We start from the raw sequence: 16,739 nt of genomic DNA, 5'->3' as shown, positions 1-16,739 counted from the left end.
GAAGGATTTATCTCTATGTTTAATAGTAGTGGCACACAGTTTGAATAATAGTGTGTTTATGTTTGTGCAGTGTGATAAAGGAAATAAATTAAATTTTACCAGTTCTTAATGCGTTTCCATCAGTTAGTACCACACCACTGCATTTAACAATGAACGAAGTCTCGATATACACCGGCAACTACAACAAGAGGATTGTAACATAATAATCATTAATTAACCCATATAATCTCCAAGACGAAGGGAGCTTATAAAGGGAACAACAGCGACAAAGGAACAATAGCCTAACCACTCATAATGACAAATGAGATATTTGTTTTTTTGAGTCTGGCTGTAAAAACGATATTCTCATTGGCAAAGATTTGCTATCAGTCATTTATCCACGGCCCGTGTTGCAGCAATTCGTGTCACTGCCTCCAGATCGCAGGGTCATGGTTTCGATTCCTAGCCAGATGAGAGATTTTATTCGCTCCGGATTTGGGTGTTTATATTGCTCTGATTATTTCATGTCATCATCACCGACACACAAGTCGGCGGAATGGTGTCAGACGCAATGGCATGCACCAAGTGGCCGTGTACCCTCAGATGGTCCATTAGAGTTGCTATAGGGATTCTGGGCCACAATTCAAGCGACTGCCAATTTTCGGCGATGAAGTTGTGGAATCCAAGATGCTGCATGGCGGTGGTGAGAAATACATACATCCAAGATGACACTGGCTGGAAGTACAGCAACGCAACATGGTGGTGGCAAGAAATCAAAAAACACAAGATGACGCAGCTAACCCAGTAATGCTAGTGGGAAATTGTAACAAAAACCCAATATTGGGGAACTAGCTCACTTGCGTTAGCAGCCATTATGTCGCCGTGTTCAAAAGAATCTCAGAAATCTCATATTTGAAACATGTTCAGAAGTTGTAGGCACTGATGGAAGAAGCTTCCACACAGAGAGGAAAGTCTGTTATCTCGAAAACACAATCTTTAACCAAAATATAATTATTTACCAAACCACAAGGAGGCTGTTTATTGCAATACACAAGTACAGCTACAGAGCTCTGACTGCAAACAAAAATTCGATCTAGCAAAAAACACATAAAATTTCGAGCACAAAACATATGTGGCACTATCCTTGTAACCTAATTTTTCTATAATGTTTGAGAAATTTATACATGCCTCACATAATGGTGCTACAGATGAAGCTTACAGCTTAACCAGTGGTTTTGGATAAGTTTTGTTCAATCTATGAACTGTGCATAAAAGAAAGCAAACTAAGTTCAAAAATGGCTCTGAGCACTATGGGACTTAAATTCTGAGGTCATCAGTCCCCTAGAACGTAGAACTACTTACACCTAACTAACCTAAGGACATCACACACATCCATGCCCGAGGCAGGATTCGAACCTGTGACCATAGCGGTCGCGCGGTTCCAGACTGTAGCGCCTAGCACCGCCACCCCGGCCGGCCAAACTATGTGAACTTATTCCCAACAGTATTACAAACACACATGGGTGATACAACTCACAGTTTAAAGTGTACTTGTCAAGGAGAATAGTTTGATCTATGTACTAAAATAAACAGCGTTAGCCCCACGTCGAAACATTCTGTATTATTTATCAGAATGATATATTAACTTGGCTAAAACTGATGTCTAAGTTAGCTAATCATTATAGTGACGCCAAGCTATTAACTTCTTCTTCCAGTACAAAACATGTGTCATATTCTGTTGATAATTTATGCTATCGTACAGTGGAGACTATGTGACTCATCACACCCCACACATGATCGTGTTACAGGAAAACTGCAATGAATTGTCACATAGATTGTCATATGTAAGATATATGCCTGCTTTCCATATTAAAGGTTAATGTCATTTGTAAGTCTATCTAATTCATTTTCCATTGGGTGGGAAGCGAATTTAAGAAAATTATTTATTGTAAAAGTAGTTTACAGAGTTATGCATATACGAGGTGCATTCAAGTTCTAAGGCCTCCGATTTTTTTTTCTAATTAACTACTCACCCGAAATCGATGAAACTGGCGTTACTTCTCGACGTAATCGCCCTGCAGACGTACACATTTTTCACAACGCTGACGCCATGATTCCATGGCAGCGGCGAAGGCTTCTTTAGGAGTCTGTTTTGACCACTGGAAAATCGCTGAGGCAATAGCAAAAAAATGGTTCACATGGCTCTGAGCACTATGGGACTCAACTGCTGTGGTCATTAGTCCCCTAGAACTTAGAACTACTTAAACCTAACTAACCTAAGGACATCACACACATCCATGCCCGAGGCAGGATTCGAACCTGCGACCGTAGCAGTCGCACGGTTCCGGACTGCGCGCCTAGAACCGCGAGACCACCGCGGCCGGCGAGAGGCAATAGCAGCACGGCTGGTGAATGTGCGGCCACGGAGAGTGTCTTTCATTGTTGGAAAAAGCCAAAAGTCACTAGGAGCCAGGTCAGGTGAGTAGGGAGCATGAGGAATCACTTCAAAGTTGTTATCACGAAGAAACTGTTGCCTAACGTTAGCTCGATGTGCGGGTGCGTTGTCTTGGTGAAATAGCACACGCGCAGCCCTTCCCAGACGTTTTTGTTGCAGTGCAGGAAGGAATTTGTTTTTCAAAACATTTTCGTAGGATGCGCCTGTTACCGTAGTGCCCTTTGGAACGCAATGGATAAGGATTACGCCCTCGCTGTCCCAGAACATGGACACCATCATTTTTTCAGCACTGGCGGTTACCCGAAATTTTTTTGGTGGCGGTGAATCTGTGTGCTTCCATTGAGCTGAATGTCGCTTTGTTTCTGGATTGAAAAATTGCATCCACGTCTCATCCATTGTCACAACCGACGAAAAGAAAGTCCCATTCATGCTGTCGTTGCGCGTCAACATTGCTTGGCAACATGCCACACGGGCAGCCATGTGGTCGTCCGTCAGCATTCGTGGCACCCACCTGGATGACACTTTTCGCATTTTCAGGTCGTCATGCAGGATTGTGTGCACAGAACCCACAGAAATGCCAACTCTGGAGGCGATCTGTTCAACAGTCATTCGGCGATCCCCCAAAACAATTCTCTCCACTTTCTCGAGCATGTCGTCAGACCGGCTTGTGCGAGCCCGAGGTTGTTTCGGTTTGTTGTCACACGATGTTCTGCCTTCATTAAACTGTTGCACCCACGAACACACTTTCGACACATCCATAACTCCATCACCACATGTCTCCTTCAACTGTCGATGAATTTCAATTGGTTTCACACCACGCAAATTCAGAAAACGAATGATTTCACGCTGTTCAAGTAAGGAAAACATCGCCATTTTAAGTATTTAAAACAGTTCTCATTCTCGCCGCTGGCGGTAAAATACCATCTGCCGTACGGTGCTGCCATCTCTGGGACGTATTGACAATGAACGCGGCCTCATTTTAAAATAATGCGCATGTTTCTATCTCTTTCCAGTCCGGAGAAAAAAAATCGGAGGCCTTAGAACTTGAATGCACCTTGTACATATTCTCAAATAAAAGAATACTATGCTTTATTTTTAGTATTTTTCATACATTCTGCGATTTTAACCATACATGATAGCAGTATATCCTTCTTTTTGTGATACTCTTTGTAAACTCTTGACATCAGGATTAATTGCAAATGCTGTATCTTTGTTCTTTTATGAGTAACATTCCGTCTTTATGGGGTCATTACGTCTGGAATTCTTTATGCAGTGCCTGGGTGTCTTTGCAAAGTAAATCCTATTCATTTCTTGCCAGATTTTCCATCTTCGAATGAAATATCCAGCTTCAGCTCAACAACAAGATTGTGGACACATTGTGTTACTTGACGTCTGCTAATAGGGAAACAATACCTTGGCCCAACGAGATCCACTTCACTAAACGAGCTTCACACTGACAGAGTATACAGGAGGGACCCATCTGTTTTAGAATTGGATTTATTCCAGGGATTTTATACATCACAGATGGTCTGTGAACTTCGTAAAATTTATTAACACCACCTACGCCCATACTATTTCTTACGACAGTCCCATTTTTACAATAATAGTATTCAACACAGGAATCTGGTAATTTGCATGTAAAGCAGGTGTTAACTACTGGTTCTTAAACTGTATCGTAAAACAGAAGCATACAGTGTGTATGTGCAGTGTTTGTCGGCTACTGCATCTGAAATAGTATTCTAACACGAAAAGTTCAAAGTGTAAATTTTGAGTGGGTGTCATCTAACGCATGTTAAAACTTTACTTTACAACCAGAAGCTTACAATGTGTATGTACAGTGGGTGTCAGTTACTGAATCTTTATCATTTTTTTCTCGCTTACTGGTAAGTGTCAAACAAATTGTCCTTTCTACACCTGCATGTCTACTCTGCAGTCCACATTTCTTCTTCTTAAGTTGCCAATCCTAAGATTGATTTGCAGCAGCTCTCCATTCAGTGCGATTGTCGGCCAGCCTCTTCAATTCCGTGAAACTTCCGCATCCTAGGTCCTGCATTATCTGGCTTATGTACTTTCTTCTAGGTCTGCCTCTTGCCCTTTTGCCCTCCACAAGGCCTTCCGTTATAGTGTGGAGAAGACTTTCATGTCTCAGAATGTGTCCCATCCATATATCTCTCCTCTTCTTGACCGTCTTCCAAAGAACTGGAACTTCCTCCGCTCTCTGCAGGACTTCTACATTTGTCATCCTGGCCGTCCATGGAATTTTTAACATCCTTCGCAGACCCCACATTTCGAATCCTTCAATCCTACTTCTTTCGTCCTCTCCAAGTGTCCAGGTTTCGCTGTCGTAGAGAAGCACACTCCCAAGAAAGGTCTTTATTAACCGCTTCCTTAACGACAGACTTATCATATTTAGTCCACATTTAAGTGCCTGATTTCATCGAACCGCTTTCACATTATTTGACTATTGTTCCATTCTCGAACAGCTGACTATTGTTCCATTCTCGAACAGCATGCGGGGAAAACGAACGCTTAAATCTCTTATTTTATTGCGACGATCATTGCTCTCCGTGTAGGTGTGGGCATCAACAAAATATTTTTACATCTGGAGGAGAAAATCGTAGATTGAAGTTTCATGGAAAGATTCCGCCATGTGGAAAATTGCCTTTGTTTTAATGATTGGCATCCCAACTCACTTAAGTTAACTGTGACATTCTCTCCCTTATTTTATGAGAGTACAAACGACCTGCGCTTCTTTGAACATTTTCGATGTCCGCCGTGAATCATATCTGTTAAGGATCCCTCACTGCACAGGAATACTCCAGCAGAGGACGATAAGCATAGTGTAGCCCATCTAGTGGATTTGTTGCATCTTCTAAGCATTCTGCCAGTTAAATGCTGTCTTTGGATCGCCTTCCCGCAACGTTGTTAATGTGATCGTTCCAGTTTAAGTTGTTCGTAACTGCCCCTCCTAGGTATTAAGTTGAACTGACAGCTTGTATATTTTTGTGTGATTTATCATGTAACCGAAATTTAACAGACCCTTTAGAACTCATGTTGACCTAACATTTTTCATTGCTTAGAACCAAATGCCCATTTTCGCACTGTGCAGATATCTTGTTTAAATCATTTTGCAGTTGGTTTTGATCTTCTGATGATTTTTATAGACTCTAAATGATAGCATCATCTGCAGACAATCTAAGAGTACTACTCAGATTGTCTCACACCATTTATGAAGATTAGGACCAGCAGATGGCCTATAACATTTCCTTGGGGAATGCCACATATCACTTCCATTTTAATTGATGACTTCCCCTCAAATACTATAAACTGTGACCTTATTGACAGGAAACAACGAATCCAGTCGCAAAACTGAGATGATACTCCATAGGTACGTAATTTGATTAGAAGTAGCTTGTGAGGAAAGGTATCAAAAGCCTTCTGGAAATCCAGAAATATGAAACAAATTTGAGATCCCCTGTCTACAGCACCCATTTCTTCATGTAATAAAGAGCTAGTGTTGTACAAGAACTATATTTTCTGAATCTATGCTATTTTTCAGCAGATGGTTTTCTTCGAGGTAATTCGTAATGTTCGAGAATAGTACATGTCCCTGAATCCTCCTGCAAATCAGTGTCAGTGATACGGGCCTGTAATTCAACGGATTCCTTCTGTTTCCTGTGCCACTTTCCAATCTTTGGATAGGGATCTTTCCCCGAGCGAGTGGCTGTATATGATTTGTAGGTATTGATCTATTACGTCAAAGGAATCTAACTGGTACACGGTCTGTACTGGAAAAGTTGCAGTTTTTGATCCGAGTTGCTTCGCTGTGCTGAGGATATCTACTTTTACCTTACTCTAGTAAGCAATAGTTTTTGATTCGATTTCCAAAATATTTACTTCATGTTCTTCGATGAAGGAATTTAGATGGAGACCGTATTTAGTAATTCTACTTTAATGACACTGTTGTCGGTAGTATTATCATCGTTAGCTTGCAGTGAGGGTATTTACTATGTCCTGCCACTGATGCATCTCGCATTGGACTCAGTGTTAAATTTTGAGCGTCCGTAAAGCTTCACCAGTCTTGGGATTGTGCGTTCTGTTAAATTTCTTGTGCATTTATCGTTGCTTCTGCCTACCCTGTTCTTTTTCTTTTTTTTTTTTTCTATGTGGAATGAACTCCTTCTCGTATTAATTTGTTTCGTATAGATCTCTCAATTGCCATCGTTACTACTTGAATTTAAAATCATATGGCTTTGCTTGTTTAATGAGATCGGAAGGCATGGACACTGCCTCTTAGGAAGGCGTCAAGCGAATTTTTACCTGCTTTTTTAGACAGATACATTCTGCGTTTATTTTTGGTGGGTTTGGATGTTACGGTTTTCAGTATCGCTACGATGACTTTGTGATTACAAATCTTGCATCCGTTATGATGCTCCCTATTAGCTCAGTGGTGGAGCGGGAGACAGTGAAATGAACCAATTATTAATTTATTCCGGCTGCACAGTATATCCTGTCTTGTAAACTGACATACGGTCGGGAGAGGGGTGTGCTGACCACATGCCCCTCCTTATCCGCATCCATCTACGCTTGTGGTCTGAGGATGTCACGGCGGCCGGTTGGTACCGTTGGGCCTTTCAAATTCTGTTCGGACGGAGTTTAGTTTAGTTTGTACAGTGCAACCTCTATCTGTCCTAATTCACAGGAAGCACCTGTTTAAGTTTCGCTTAAAAAAACTACTTCTCGCAGCAACAAACACGCTACCGTAAACTATATTTAATCTGTCGTTCCTGCAAATCGTTAGGTCCTCTGCAAAAGTTTCGACTTAATGTCTCTCCTACTTTAGCCAAGTTTCAGTATCTATAACGACTTGAGGTTCAGTGCTTTCTATCAGTGCTTGTAGCTCTGGTTCTTTTCCATGACAGATATAGCAGTTTAAGACTATAACACCTAATGTTTCTAGGTCTACCCTCGTCCTGAGTTTGGCCTGCTCTTTTTGAGACTGAAGCCCAATTTGTTCTTTCCTGAGGTCCTCTAGCTTTACAAAAGGCCACTCCGCACAGATCCACTACCCACGAATCGGCTTCCTGTGTGTGATGAAACCACACCTGTTAAGCGGAACACGACATCCCGACAAACTTCGGCGCAAGTAAAGAAATCTGCACCATATATGGTTGCAGAAGCCCCTGTAGCTGCCATCCAGAATCTCCAATCGGCTCTGTACTAAAGGTCCGTAATCGGTCCTGTCGACGATGCTACAGATGGAGAACACTGTCTTCATTCTGCAAGAGAGATTGGAAGTCTCTACCACATCAGACAGCCGTCCCAAATCAGAGACTGTCTCTTCCAGTCCAAAGAGGCACACATCATTAGCACAAACACGGGCCACTACCTGCAGCTGTCTACATCCTGAACTGTTCATGACATCTGAAAAGACCAGTTCCATATTTGAAGTGATTCCCCCACAGTATACACACACACAGTGCACACCAAACTTCGTCTTGACAGAGATATCCCTAGCAGGCTCCATTATGTGCCCAACATCGGAGCTCCAACTACCTGCAACCTCACCCTTTGCCCGGATCTTGTAGGCTGAGAGCCTTCCCCTGAAACAGGACAAGCGACTGAATTTGTCTCAGGATGTTTATCAGCCACAAGCAGCGCCTGAAACCTTTTTGTCAGACCCGCTGGAGAGGCCTTACGACCGGCCCCCCGGAGACTCTTTTGCTGCATTCCACACCTCAGAACGACCTCCCACTCGTCACTGGGTGAGGGGTCGACCACAGTGCGGGCAGAGATGGAGGTCGCCGCAGTAGCGGACTCATACGGGCTCACGTGAGACGTTCTGGAGTGAAGCTTGTACAAATAATTTACAAACGAACGCTGTACTCTCTTGCGTTCCTACAGGGACATGAGGCTGCCGCCCTACTGAGCTCTAGCTGAACTGGCTGTTCAGATCGAAACAAACAAAGAATGGGGCGATACAGGCAGTGGAACTATTGACCACATAGTTATTAAAATGCGAAACTATGTCTACTAAGCACACAAATACATAGGAAATTTACGAATTAAGCTACTGAACACACAGTTCAGTGAAAATAAGTTGTTTCTGTTTGAAGCTCTACAAGTAATTGACAAGCGAACGCTGTACACTGCTGTTGTGCTGCAGTGACATGAGCTGCAGCCCACACAGCAATGAGACCATGCTGACCAAGCATATCTAACACAAAGTGCAGAATGTTTGTAAAATGATGACAAATTTATAGTTTTGTAAATGTATGCTCATAAATCCGTTAACTATTGTAGAACGAATCTTTTATTGTAATTCACTTCCCGTCTCCCCATTCGGAAATGTAAAAAGCCTGTCTTACAAATTACTTTACAGTGCTTGGATGGAACCCACATGCGTTTTGTAAACATGACGATGTCTAGGACAATTTGTTGCAATTTTCCTGAACATAACGATGTATTTGGGCACAGTGCCGTACTCTCCACTGTGTGACAACAAAATTTACCATTATAAAGAGAAGACGACAAGGTTTTGCAGTGCAGGATAAAGTTAATACCCTAGTATGGTATTTCTATAATGTCGGTGTGATTTTATTATTGGTTTTAGCTGAAGTAAGATGAGATTTTTTTTATCTTTAGAAATAATTCACCTTAGTCACGGGAATAGTATTGTCTACATTGTTACAAAGATCAAACTATTCTCATTGAAAGGTGTACTGTAAGTTAGAGAACAGTAGTGCCCACATGTGTTTGTAATGTTAATAATGTTGTAGGATATATCATTACTTATTTTGGTTTCTTCAATGCGTGGTACACAGATGGAACTAAGTTAATCCACAACCACTGTTTAAGCTGTAGGTTTTATCTTTAGTGTTACTATGTGAGACATGTACTTTTTAAATGTTATAGAACAACCAGGTTACGACAGTATAGCTACATGTGTTTTGTACACAAAATTTTACATGTTTTGAGAAATAACTGTATTTTGGTGCAAGATCGAATACTTGTTCACAGTAAGAGCTCTATAATCATACTTGTGTATTACAATAAACAGCCTGCTTGTGTTTTGATAAATGATTTTACTTTAGTGTAGACACTCTCTCTCTCTCTCTGTCAAAACCAGTTTATCATTGTCTTTGGTCATGTTTACATCTGCATTTCATGCATGTATTACGAAAATATGTAATTTATGTGTTGCTACACATTAAAGATCTTGTCGAAATGTTTTCTCCCCCCTCCCCCCTAAAATGGTGCTTGGTCAGTTACTTTATCTTTCGTCATTTAGTGTATTTACACAATATGTTTGGAGAATTACAGTTAGATATTGGAATTATTCAGTAGCTGATTGTGGGAAGGGAGATAAATACAGTGTTAGAGAGCCTTGGTACCATAGTGTCGATCAATAGATGTCGCAGCCTTCCTCGAAATTTCACTTCGGCACCACCTACGGAACATAATCTCTCGTAGGCCTACATCAAATTTATTAAAAATCAGTATTACCCAATCTGTATTAACGATTATGTTTTTCTCGTGCGGTACATGGAGCTTTACCTTCTTCCCCCTAAAATGGTCTTTGGTGAAGAGAAACTGAAAATTTTTTTGAAATGTCAGGTGTTCATAGTTTGATCTTTGTACCATGAGTAACATAGCCTCAAATAATCCCACAATCGAAATGTCGACGCCCCTTATGTAGTCTGACAGATAGTTTATATTTGAAGATACCATTACAACACTTGATATCAACCCAGTTTGTGTTACTTACCTATTTTTTACAGACATCTTAGACATGTAACTACTGTAAGTTACACCATTTACGCATTTTGATGGCTATTTTAGACGTGAAAATAACATTGTAATACTTAACATAAACATTGTCTTGCTAACGTCTTTTTCACAAATTTGTTACATGTAGAATTACTGTAAGTTATTCCTTTTATGTATTTTTGATAAATAATGCAGGACGTTAGGATACTTTGAATATGGGGTCAACTGACACAATTTAACTGAAGCATACACACTTTTGAGCATGTAGCAAAAGGCAGATGTGCTTATGTGTGTGTGTGTGTGTGTGTGTGTGTGTGTGTGTGTGTGTGATCATTTCATTTTGAGTCAACTGTGTCTTGCTCCAATTGTGGTACATTGATCAAACTAAATTCGTTTACAAGTGCTGCTTAACCTATAAAATAGATCATTAGTGCCATTTTAAACAGATATTGTTAATATCTCTACGCATTTTTGATAAATAATTGACTACTTTTGAAGATGGCACTAATTAATAAAAAATAAAAAAAGAAGCTCATGTGTTTTTTTTAGATGGAAGTATTGACAATTATTTAGAAATTAATGATGAATAAGTCAATTTTTCAGATATATTTGAACATTTCGCTAATTTCATATGCATCAAATACTTTTGAACATAACATTATAATGGGTGCTAATAGAAGTGAGCTAGTTCTACTGTCTTGGATTTTTTAAATTTCTGGCTAGCACAAACAGGTTAGTTCTGCCATTTTGCCTTTTTGAATACCCCACCACTGGCATAAAATTTCTGAATTTCTGGACAACGCCATCTTGGATTTATACTTTACAGGGCATGATAATTAACTGATAATCAATCATAACGTCTTTACCATTATACAGTGTGAATAATAATTCTTAGCAAAAACTCACATGTGTGAAAGTATACAGTAACAGATGCAAAAAAAAGGTTCTGGTAAACGTATATCAGCAAATGAGTACTTTACAATGAAGTTCCGTATGTAGAGTTACGAGCCACCACAGACCTCGTCATGAAGTGTTCTTCTAGTTAGTAAAAATATATACGAATTGGGTTCAAATTTCACTCACGTACTTTGGTTATGGAATGCGATACATGCGTGATGTGCCACATCAACATTTTGCTGACGAGAGTAACATCACATATAACAAGCCTTATGGTCCTAGATAGGTGGGTCGAGCCGGCCGGGTCTCTGCCTTGGCCTCCTAGCTCACCTGCCCCGATCCTGTGATTTTTCTTTCAGGGACCATCTCAGGAATGGCGTGGCATTCCCTTTCGTAGGGTTTCAGAACTGAAGTCCGAATAGTACAGTCTTGTCGTGATTAATAGAATGGTCGAAGGGTGTTTGGATGAATTCTCCTTCTGCAGAAAACGACAAGTAGAACACCTGCGGTAACAGAAACGACTGTACAATAACTTTTATCAAGTAACAGATCATGAGTGAAATTTGTGCTCAGTTAGGTGGGAAATAGACTGAAAATTTTACAATTCAAATATATTTGTACTATGGACGATACATCGTATCAGAAGTCAAAGGTCTCAATTACCTCGTAAACGAAAGGAACGCTTTTGCTTCAGTTTCTTAGACTTTCACAAGTGTTAGTTATCACTGTTAATTATGAGGCACGCTATATTATGAAGGGAGATCACATAGTGAGAAAAAAATCTTTTACTGAAAATATGCCTTATATAAATACCGACGACTTGAAAATAGTTAGCACTTGGATCGAGGCTGACTGTGAAAGCTAATACAAAACATTAACACATGTAGCTACTATTCGCATACAGATAAAAAGACACAATATGATTTCACTGTGTGTTCTAGGATCAGGCGCTGGAATCAGCTACGAACGTTAGATATCTTTAAGGTGGAACAATTACATGTTGCTTTATTTGATAGATGCCGTATATTTATCAGAAAAATCCTAAGGTAGTGTGATTCACACACAAAGAAAGTCACGAACAAAACTAATTCTTTCGTAATGGTCACCTGTTTAGGCCGTTTTAGCTATTTTGACTAACGGAAAAGTTAGAGAAAATTCAAAGAGCTGCTAGCTCCGTCTTGTGTTTTTTTAGTTGGCGAAAATGTTTCACGAAACTACTGTACAAAATCCGACCTGATGTTACAAGAAAGGCCCTGTGCTCTGCTAAACGTGGGCCATCCGCGAATTGAATAGGAAATGACGAATATGATTCTGGTTCACTATGCAACCTCCACCATACAACATATGGTGGCTTTCGCATTACCAACATACATTTAAAACACTGATACTTATCTACACTGTTCATATGCTTTAGGCAGTCGTAAATTAGTACTTAACACATATCCGGAGTCCATTAGTAGAGTTGCTACCCGTATGTTTCATACTTAGTTTAGACAGTAATTTACACGAAAGGATTTAGTGGAACATGACATAGGGATAAATGAGTCCCTAGGACAGTATGTTATACGCTCTAATCATACAGGTATCGACGGAAAATGCAACAATGCAAACACTGGCAGCCGATGGATAAATGTGGTACGCTGCAGCACATTTTCGCTGCTGGGAAGAACAGCGAACTGCGGGCATATCGATACCAGAGAATAACGTTTTTACAAATTTCATTCCGTGAAATCATTTGGACAGTAACTATGTCTGGGAGACAGGGGTGTGAACAATGTCCATAGATACCAACATTTTAGAGATGACGTATAGTTGGTTTCAGAGAAGCCGGTTGGTACAATCAGCGGATCGCTTAACATTTGAATAGGAGCGATGCCACTACTAAGGATTGAGTGAACCATGGCCCAAGAAGGATCTGGTCAACCTAGAAAGACGACAGACGAGAGGATCATCAATCGTCAGAGAGGCACTCAGAACCCGGGATTCATTATATCCATCCGAAGTGCAGCGGGTGCTTCAGTGACCACATGGACCATTAATAGGCGACTAACAGGAAAGGGGCTTAGCTCACGAAGCCCCTCGCACCAACTCCCATTGACCTCTGTACATCAATAAACCAGTATGCAGAGGTTTAAGTCATATTCGGCCTGGAATCTCATGCTGTAGTAGAATTGTCTTCGGTGATGAGTCCCACTTCGGAGTGAACCCTGGTAAGTAGCAGAGACATATCTGCAGACGCCCCTTGCAGCGCTAGAATACCAATGTATCACCCGCCATACGACCTCACAACTAGGAGTGATGGTCAGGAGTGCTATTTCTCTTCATAACAGGACCTCTTTGATTGTCATCCGCGGTACCCTTAAACCACATCGGTTTTCCGACAATATTGTGTGTCGACGGAATTCTAGTCACCGTTTTGTTGCCCTTCCTGGCAAGCCATCTTGGGCTTACGTTTCAGCAGATAGTGCCCGCCTGCAAACGGTGAGAGTTGGTACTGCTTGTCTTCGTCCTTACTAAAACCTGTCTTGGCCAGTAAGGGCGCCGGATCTCTCCACAAATGACAGCGTTAGGAGCATTCTGAACAGTGCATTCCAAACAGCTCCCGATTTTGACGATCTACAGCGCCAATTGAACAGAATTTGGCACAATATTTCTCAGGACGTCCAACAACTTTGTTAATCAGTGCCAAGCCGAATGACTGGTTCCATAAGCGCCAGATGTGTTACTGACTTGCTTATTTTGTGAAGCTCTTTCGATCTTAAATAAATCAGGCAAGTTTTCTGGAACTGTAATCAGTTTTTTTCTGTACATGTATATCACGACTACCGATTTCCATTCCATTCGGACAAGTTCTTTGTGGCGAGTTTTTTATTTTTTTTATTTTTTTTATTTTTTTTGTTTTTGTTTGAGTGTACGTTGCACGATTTTACCATTTACAATCGTATCATCAGGACGCATAGTAGTTCTGGTTTGAAACAATGTTTTTACAAATTAGTAAGTGCCTGCGGTCTTTCAAAATAATTTCATCTGAGCTCGTACTCTTTGTGGATTATTTGGTGCGTTGAATATTCACAACAGGCTTTTACAAAATGTGCCGCTAATCTTTGCGTACACCTGTAAGATTCATAAAATATGGCATCACGCTCAGCAGTGGGAGATCTCCAGTGCAACTCTGTCGCTTCAGTAACGGTCACAGCCTATTTCTGTTTTTCAGCATAAAATACATTAAGTCGTGATACTTATATCTGTCAAATATCTTACTGAATATCTATAATGAAATTTCCTAGTAAAGCATGCTATGTGAAGATTGGTTTGAGCACCACAGCGCTTTACTAGACATCATTTTATTGTAGATATTGCCTTTCTCCAACGTTTGAAATAATGTACCCTGCCAGTTAAGTGGGTTGCTAAAGTCCAGCGTGAACTCCAAAATACGGTACAACTAGGAGAACGGGAATGATGTGGCAAGATTGCTAAACAGCCCACACTCCGTTGCAGAATTTAACACTCACTCTGACAGCGCAAAATGCATTTTCTATGTGACTGTCAATGTATAGTTTTCATTGCTGTTAGTAATGTTTACTTATTCTAAATTGCACGACATGGGTTTCCGGGAGATTCTGATTTACACAGTTTGCAATGACGTAGCTGCAAACCTAACAAACTGTCACCCGGAATTATTCTGCTGCTACTTATAGTACACCTGTGCCAACAAAAAAATTTCAGCTTTTCCTGACAGTTTTGCCGTTAGCGATACACTGAAGGTAATGACACTTGAGTGAACAGCAGTCCATTTCTTCCTCTCTTTAGATTAATTCGTTATATGGATTATAATTGGCCATGATAAATCATTTACTTCACTATTGGGAAATAAAAATGCAATGAATGATAACTGACAAGCCGATGTATAAGTAATTATGAAAAATCCGCCTCTATTGCACAAACTACCTGGTGTTTACCTAGGTTTCAGCGTGGGTAACCACGCCTTCTTCAGAACAAATATAAAACAGCTTGCCTAAATAGGCATAATAAACGGCTAAAATCAATTGCTTAGAGCCTATACCTTTAGAGTAGCCTTTTCCACCAACAATAATCTGCACAAGAATTTAATCCACTCGTTGCAGATCACAGATGATAAACTGTCTCAGTCTGGAGTGTATAAAATTACTTGCGGTTACTGGCCGAAATTTTACATAGATCAGACAGGCCGAACTCTCATGACTAGATATAAAGAGTACATCCCCACTAGAAGCGGTGATGGTACGAGGGGTTCCAATTATGCAGAACACCTTATACAAATGGCTCATGCGCCGAGACCTCCGTCTAATATCGAGTTGCTTCATGCTGAAGTTAAGGGTTTAAAATTGGACATCTTAGAGGAAATGCAGATTTTTAAACACCTACAGTGTGCCAAAGACGATGTCCTTAACGATCAGCTCCAATTAAAAAACAGAAATTTCTTTGAGGGTTTCGGTCCCTTACTTAATTCCTCACATTAAGTTGCATGACGTGGAAGAAGTTGGTTGATGCACGCGCACGATGTTGATTGTTCACGGATGTTAACGACGCCTCGCCCCCCCCCCCCCCCCCCCCATTTTGATACGTTTTCCATCCTACTGTGCTGAGAGTTTGATTAGACTAGATGAACACAATTTGTATTTTCTTATTGCTGAGCGCTTTAGGAAGTATTTTGTGTATCTTCGTTGGCTTCTATGTAATTATAAAATCATGGAGCCGAGGTATGTCATAAAGCTTAAACGTCTTCTGATTACGGCCTAGTCGGCCGCTTAGTATTATGACGATGTAGCGACTATGGCTGTTTCTGCAGCAGATATCATTAGTGCGGTCTTATCCGTTAACAATAACGTCCTCAGCATAGCTATCTTTTTAGTTTAGTTGTAATTTCTACCTATTTCCAGGGCCTCCATATTAGCTTGTGGCTGATTTACCATCCGTGCACAAAGTTTCAAAAAATGGTTCAAATGGTTCTGAGCACTATGGGACTTAACATCTATGGTCATCAGTCCCCTAGAACTTAAAACTACTTAAACCTAACTAACCTAAGGTCATCACACACATCCATGCCCGAGGCAGGATTCGAACCTGCGACCGTAGCAGTCGCGCGTTTCCGGACTGCGCGCCTAGAACCGCTAGACCACCGCGGCCGGCTGCACAAAGTTTGTCGTGCGTTGCTCTTAAATATGTCTTAATTCCTGCATCACCGCTTTTATCATTTGCTCAGTTTGCTATTTGTGCGATAAATTTTGGCAATCAGTTAGATCCCGATCCGTGTTAACTTTGTAATCCCGCTCCCGTGCATAAGAAGAGCGTTTCCTGGCCGCGCGCATGCGCAGTGATTTCGATAGCCGCGCATGTGAGCAGCCTGCGGTGCCTCAGTTCGGTGGAGAGCCTGTGACCATCGTACGTTGGCTGGGGCGAGGCAACACACACAGGGTTGAGATAAGTTATATTATTGACTTGGTACATATGTATCGTGTATTTGTAAAAAATTTTTATGGAGTCTTGCCGCTGTACGTGTTAATTTAGCCTTTGACTATGCCTATTTAGGCAAGCTGTTTTATATTTGTTCTGAAGAAGGCGTGGTTACCCACGCTGAAACCTAGGTAAACACCAGGTA

At 40.9% G+C, this 16,739-nt stretch overlaps 1 protein-coding gene across 1 annotated transcript in view; it reads left to right on the top strand.

Moving 5' to 3' along the window:
* LOC126252460 (putative inorganic phosphate cotransporter) overlaps window positions 1-16,739 on the top strand; it is an 89,713-nt gene that overhangs the window by 64,449 nt on the left and 8,525 nt on the right. The window lies entirely within an intron of this gene.

The sequence above is a fragment of the Schistocerca nitens genome, chromosome 4 (assembly GCF_023898315.1).
Source record: "Schistocerca nitens isolate TAMUIC-IGC-003100 chromosome 4, iqSchNite1.1, whole genome shotgun sequence".
Taxonomy (NCBI): Eukaryota; Metazoa; Arthropoda; class Insecta; order Orthoptera; family Acrididae; genus Schistocerca; species Schistocerca nitens.
The sequence above is the reverse complement of the archived record's forward strand: the minus strand, read 5'-3'. Positions and strand labels throughout refer to the sequence as shown.